The following is a 6,257-nucleotide window of genomic DNA, read 5'->3' on the forward strand; positions in this document are numbered from 1 at the left end:
ATGTGGTTCATTCACTCTCAGAAAAAAAAGCTTTCATACACTTTCGCTAAGGCTAAGGCTCAATCCATTGTTTTGTTTTGTTTTGGTTTTTTTTCATGTTTTACATATCTTCCAGATTATGTGGATTTTAAAAATGACGATTGCAACTTTAAATCTATATCAGGATTTCTGTAAAGTTGTTTAATGGCAATGTCCATTATTAAAAGCACTATATAATTAAAATAATTACTAGATATTTACTAGGAATACCTGCAGTCATGCAATTATCCAATCAGCCAATCATGTTGCAGCAGCACAATTCATAAAATCCTGCAGAGAAAGAGATCAAGAGCTTCAGTTAATGTTCACCTCAAACATCAGAATGAGGAAAACTTTCAGTGACATCGACATGGTTGTTGGTTTGATGAGAGCGGTCAGAGGAGAATGTTAATGTTAATGTTAATTAACTCAAATAATCACTCTTTACAACCGTGGTGAGCAGAAAAGCATCTCAGAAAGCACAGCAAGTCGAACCTTGAGGCTACAACAGCAGAAGAGCACACCAGGTTCCTCTCCTGTCAGGAGATCAGGAATGTGAGGCTATCCTGGGCACAGACTCACCGACGCTGGACAGCTGAAGACTGGAAGGCGAGCGTACCTGACCTGGCCGTACCTGGCCGTACCTGGCTGGTGAGCTTATGACGTCATGAGAAGTAAATTCTTGTCAGTCCTTTGGTTTGTAGATCAGTTTCAGCACTCTAGAGCGCAGGTTCCTGACCCTGGTCCTGCAGAACTACACATTTTAGAGTTTTCCCTGCTTCCAATTAACTCACCTGATCCAATGACTCGGCGAATTAACAGCACTTCCTGAGCTGGAGTGTGTGTTCGAACCGGAAAAGGTTCAGTAATGGCTCTGTAAGCGAGCTGTCTGTACACTGCTAGCGGAAGTTGAGTGAATCTGTGTGTTTTGTAGCTGGACATGTTCAGGAAATGATGACACAACAGTGTGGAAGTGGGAACAGAGCTAAGGGAATAAATCAGCGAGCTTTGCAGCATGGAGGCGCTGAGGAAAAGGGTGATCTTGGGTTTAAATGTTTGAGTCATCCTCTTTTTTTCCTCAATAAATTCAAATTATCGAGTCAGTTGAGCGAAATTAGAGTGCTTTTGTTTTTTATTAGAGCGTATTGCCGCTGGAAAATTACGGATGATCACTCCCGCTCGGGATCGCTATTGTTGCTGCGATCATCGCCTGTCATTCTAAACTTGGGCTAACAAAGTCGCTAAATTGACTCCCTCGCACCCTCATTATGCGCAGTGTTAATAACCGCTAATTAACTTTGCTTACGCGCGCGACGGAAAGCTCGTGTGTGTGTGTGTGTGTGTGTGTGTGTCTCTCTCTCTCTCTCCTTTCTCTTTTTGTTCCCTCTTTCAGCCTGAGCAGCATCCAATTAAGTCCCAGCAACTGGAATGAACTGTCAGCGGTGTGACTCCCAGTTGAGTAAAGACACTGAGCAGACGGTCAGCCGGGAGAAAAGCCCGAAATGAAGCGTTTAACGCGCACGCGACACCGCGTCCGACTTTTATATTTCCTTTCCTTTCATTTCATTTCATTTCATTTCATATCATTTCATCCATGCAGATCAAAATCACGCTGCGTCACTAATGAGCATATCACTTCCACGTTTCTACGATTCCGATGTAACCTACATGGTACATAAAGCATCTCTGTCTTCAGTCACATGACACACGATAAGACAAAAGTCGCACGATATTTAATTTGTTTCTAAGTGCAGAAGGAATGACGTCACTGCTCTGGCTTTCTAGCTCCTCATACCAAAGGGATTTGAACATCCAAACACCTTGAACACAACACTACAATCAGGATTTACATCAGTAATGTCTATGATGCGGTTCGTTTCGTCTGCACAGAAGTAATACAGGTAAAAAAAATATATATATAGTGGCAAGGTTTATTTTATTTACATTTAGCTTCTTTGGCTGATGCTTTTCTCCAAACTGAGACAGAACAGAACTGAGCTGAAGAGGATTAAAGGTCTTGCTCAAGGACCAACTCCACCAAGGCCTTAACCACTGAGCCATGTCCCTGGCTACATCCTTGATAATAAGGATACTGGGTTCTGCTTTTCTGGGATTAGTCCAAGATTAGGTGTATTTATAGGATTATGGGGTTATAGCTCTCAAATTGAACCTATTAAGAAAAAAAATCAGTAGCAGGTCAAGTCAGCCTAATCAGGCACAAAATGTGTAGAATATAATTTTTCTTAAATTCATATATAAAGCAACTTAATGTACATTTCCTCCCAATTTTCCAGTGCTAAGCTGATGTGGCTTCCCTGAGCTGGTCCTGGAGTCTCCGCATCAAATACCAGCATCTTTACTGTCAGCTTATTGTTATTGTTATTGTTACATACAATAAATAAGAACAAAAGAAGAATTTCTACATATTTCTACATATATTAAATAAAAAAGAAAGGAATACAGTTATGACCCTCGTGTGCAAATGTATTTTGTGCAACATGCCAAGGCCTCAGTTTGAAGCAGTTTGATATTCTGCAGCATTGTCATGGAGTATGATACGCTTTTCTTCCTCTAACACAACAATCTGAACCTCGTCTGTTGTTGATGGTTGGAGTCAGGTGTGCAGTGAGGGAGAACTCCATGAGCAATCAGACATGAAGATCAGAAGTCTAACATAGATCCAGTCCACAGCACATATGACCACAGCACAGCTTAGTTTCTGGCTCAATACACCAAAATCTGGCTAAAATCACACATTAGTAGGAAAAACGTACCTCATATGCAGTGCAGAAGTTCCTGATATCCAAAGCAACGTGGCTCCAAAACAAACCATGCCACTTCTGATCATCTCTGAAATGTTATAATAACATATTCTGAGAAGTTAATTATGGATTATAATTCATGCAGATGCAATAAATCATGGATGTTAATCATCACTGTAATGGTGCAGACCAAATCCCTTCAGTATGAGGATTATAAAGCAACTACAAAGCCAAAACTGTGATGTCAAGCAGTTTATCCCCGTCATTGCCATGTGATGGACCCAGCGTTCCCGGGTTATAGGCTCCAGGTCCACCACAACCTTCCAGATGAATGGTTGATGTTCTATAAATAATTAGGTGGACACACCACTGCCTAAAGGTTCCATCCTCAGTAAATATTCCACATGAGAATATGATCTTCCAGTATATTATCTTCCAGCACTGACAATAAAGATGTATTAGTCCACATGTTCCCAGCCCTGTTCCTGGAGAAACCCCTGTCCTGCACATTTTAGGGATTACTCCAGGTCCAGACTTTGGATCCTGTGCAGTAGTTTAAGGAATACTCCATGCACCTCGCACACTCGGTTTAAGCCCGAGCTGCCAGCAGAGGGCGCTGCTTGCAAAAAAGCAGAAAAAGACGAAGCATTTGGGTCTTTGAGCTCCTGCAGACATGAAATCAGTGGCCACCAACCTTCCAGGAGATCCAGCTTAGTCCAGAACTCAGGTCCATATCCATAAATCCGACATCTGCTTCAGATAATCGGTGGACTTGATCAGCCGGATCAGCTCTGCTGGGATTGGACTGGAATGAAATCTGTCGGAGGGAACAGAGCTGCATGGTGATGACTGAGCTCAGACTGTTTTGTTTTGTCTTTTCACTTCACTGGAAAGATGTCACCATCTAAGACAGTGTTTATGACTTTTTATTTTTTATCTTTTATGAATTTCCTCATTAAAAGCTATTAACAGGGAAAGCAAAAAGCATCAGAAAGTGAGTTCATGCAGAAAATAGGAGCGTGGCCTCCTAGAAGCTTCGACAGTAGAACATCTATACTTTATCCATAACATTTTTTCCACATTTTCCAGACTTGTTTGTGTAAGAGCCGAACATTCATGATGACTGTATAAAAAAAATTAAAAAAATAAAAAACCCGCACCAGGTACAAGGCATCAGGCGCGACGTCGTTATTTAATTGCTGGTGTGGAACCATCAGTGCTTTGTTTTTTAACCTTTAGTGTGTGTGTCTTTTACCTGGGAAAGTGTATGTGCTGTACCTTTAATTGGCTTTTTAGAGCAGATCCCATCATGCACCTTAAATATGTTTTCCTAAAGGTACAAAACCAGCAGCTGGAAGTTGACAGATGAGTTTTGTGAGAGTTTGCAGATGAGGAAAACAAAACAGGCGCTATAGTTTACACACCACTAGATCATAACACTAGATTGTTGTACAAATTATCAAGTTAGTCTTGTTGTGAAAATATGACACACGGTAGCATCAGGGGAACTGGAGGAGAGGGAGAGTGACGTGCGCCGGCGCTAACAAGTGGCCCGCGCGCCTTGCGCTAAATAGACCACTGAAAATTAAATATGTGAAAATTGCGCCTTTTCTTTCTCTCTCTCTCTCTCTCTCTCTCTCTCTCCCCAAAGTGTGTGCTTGTAATTAGTGCATTTAAACAAAGCACGGATATCCTGCTGGCGGTAATAGTCCCTGACATTTCTTTTCTTGGGTTAATAACAGAGTGCGTATAAATGAATCAAATTGTGGCCCCAAATTACATAGCGACTTTAAATACGGGTCTGCATTGCGCGGCTGTTTGGGACCAAGGAGAAAAAAACGTTTTATATTGTTATTATTGTCATTAGTCTGTTGATCTGCTTTACAAATGCCCCAGAAGTTTAGAGCAGGAGTGTATTTGTGGCACAAATTTACTGCCTGCTTCTGGATATTAATTACATTGACTTGTGGATAATTGTAAATGAAAGACAGACTGCGCGCAGTCACAATGCGCAAGAAAAACAAGCATGAAACATTTACACTCAGGAGCTTTTTTTTTTTTAGCAAACATTTAGAAAAACCCTTCGATCGCAGTGTAACAAACAGGCAGTCATCTCCAGAGGCCAAAATTAAGGTCATAACATAGACTGCGTTGAGTGTTTTCTCGGGATTTCATAATTATTTCTTGATGTGCCTCTTCTCAGGCTGTAACAGAGCTGCACAGCTCCTTACAGACCGCTGAAAGGAGAGAGTAAATTGTAGCTTGTTGAAGTTTCAGGATTGAATTCTGAAAAAAAAAAAAAAAAAAAAAAAAGATCCTTTTATGATGGCTTTGAGCGGGGTCACGCCATCCGCAGCAGGTTAAATAGACTTCTCAATCAACCTCTCCAGGCTCCTGAGTCCAGTTACCTGCGGGCCATTATCACCACCTTCAACCATCTGAGACTATCTGATCGCTTCAGAGAGGACAGGCAATTAGGGGTGGTGAGGAGGGCTAGCAGCTAGCAGGCTGTGAGGAAGGCCACCAAAGTGTGAGGAAGGCCACCAGTAACATTCAGCTGAAGCCTTCTCCCAGTCACACCTTATGCGCCTTCTGATATCTCATTTATTATTATTATTATTATTATTGTTTTTTTTTTTTTAAAGATAATGTATGATTACACCACATGCAGTGCAATATACTACATATTATATAACAACTAATTGACAAATATATTTAATTAAATGATTAAGGAAATTAATTGTATTGGGTAAATTTTGAAATCCAGTCTAGCAAAAGCTATCCAGATGGGAGGATGCAGATTTTTTTTAAACATTGAAAAAAAAAATCATATTTTTTCCACTACCTTTAATAATATTATTATTATTGTTGTTGTTGTTGTTGTTGTTGTTTATTACTGTTGTGAGATAAATTAAATTCATTTTTTAAAGAATTATGATAGATATGTGCTTTTTGGGTGAAATGTTTATGATCATATATATAATCTATAATCTATAAATATATAATATATATATATGTATGTATGTATAATAACACTATTGTTAAAAATAGTGATTAATATAGGTTATTATTTATTATTTGAAATCTCTTACTAATTGTATATTAATTCAGTTACTCCACTAATACAAATAAAAAGAAATAGGAATTATTCACACCACATACATTTTAACTGTGATCATAAATAAAGATCCGTCCTGTGATCTTGTATTTATAGATATATTTATAGCTCCAGAGAACAGTGTGTGCGTTTTATCTGATGTAAAAAAAAAAAAATGCTGCTAGTCAGATGTAATTGAAGTGTGAAGTCGGCTTTATTGGACTAATGTGCGTCTCTCAGGCCGGTGAACTTTAATGAGAAAACTGAAAGATCCCCCTTTTTCCCCGCGGGAGCCAATCAGATTGTCGCTCCACGTCAGTGCGGCGGAATGGAGAGAGGAGCTGCAGCGCTGAGGAGCTCCACACTTTAGCATTACACAC

The sequence above is a fragment of the Pangasianodon hypophthalmus genome, chromosome 22 (assembly GCF_027358585.1).
Source record: "Pangasianodon hypophthalmus isolate fPanHyp1 chromosome 22, fPanHyp1.pri, whole genome shotgun sequence".
NCBI classification, from domain to species: domain Eukaryota; kingdom Metazoa; phylum Chordata; class Actinopteri; order Siluriformes; family Pangasiidae; genus Pangasianodon; species Pangasianodon hypophthalmus.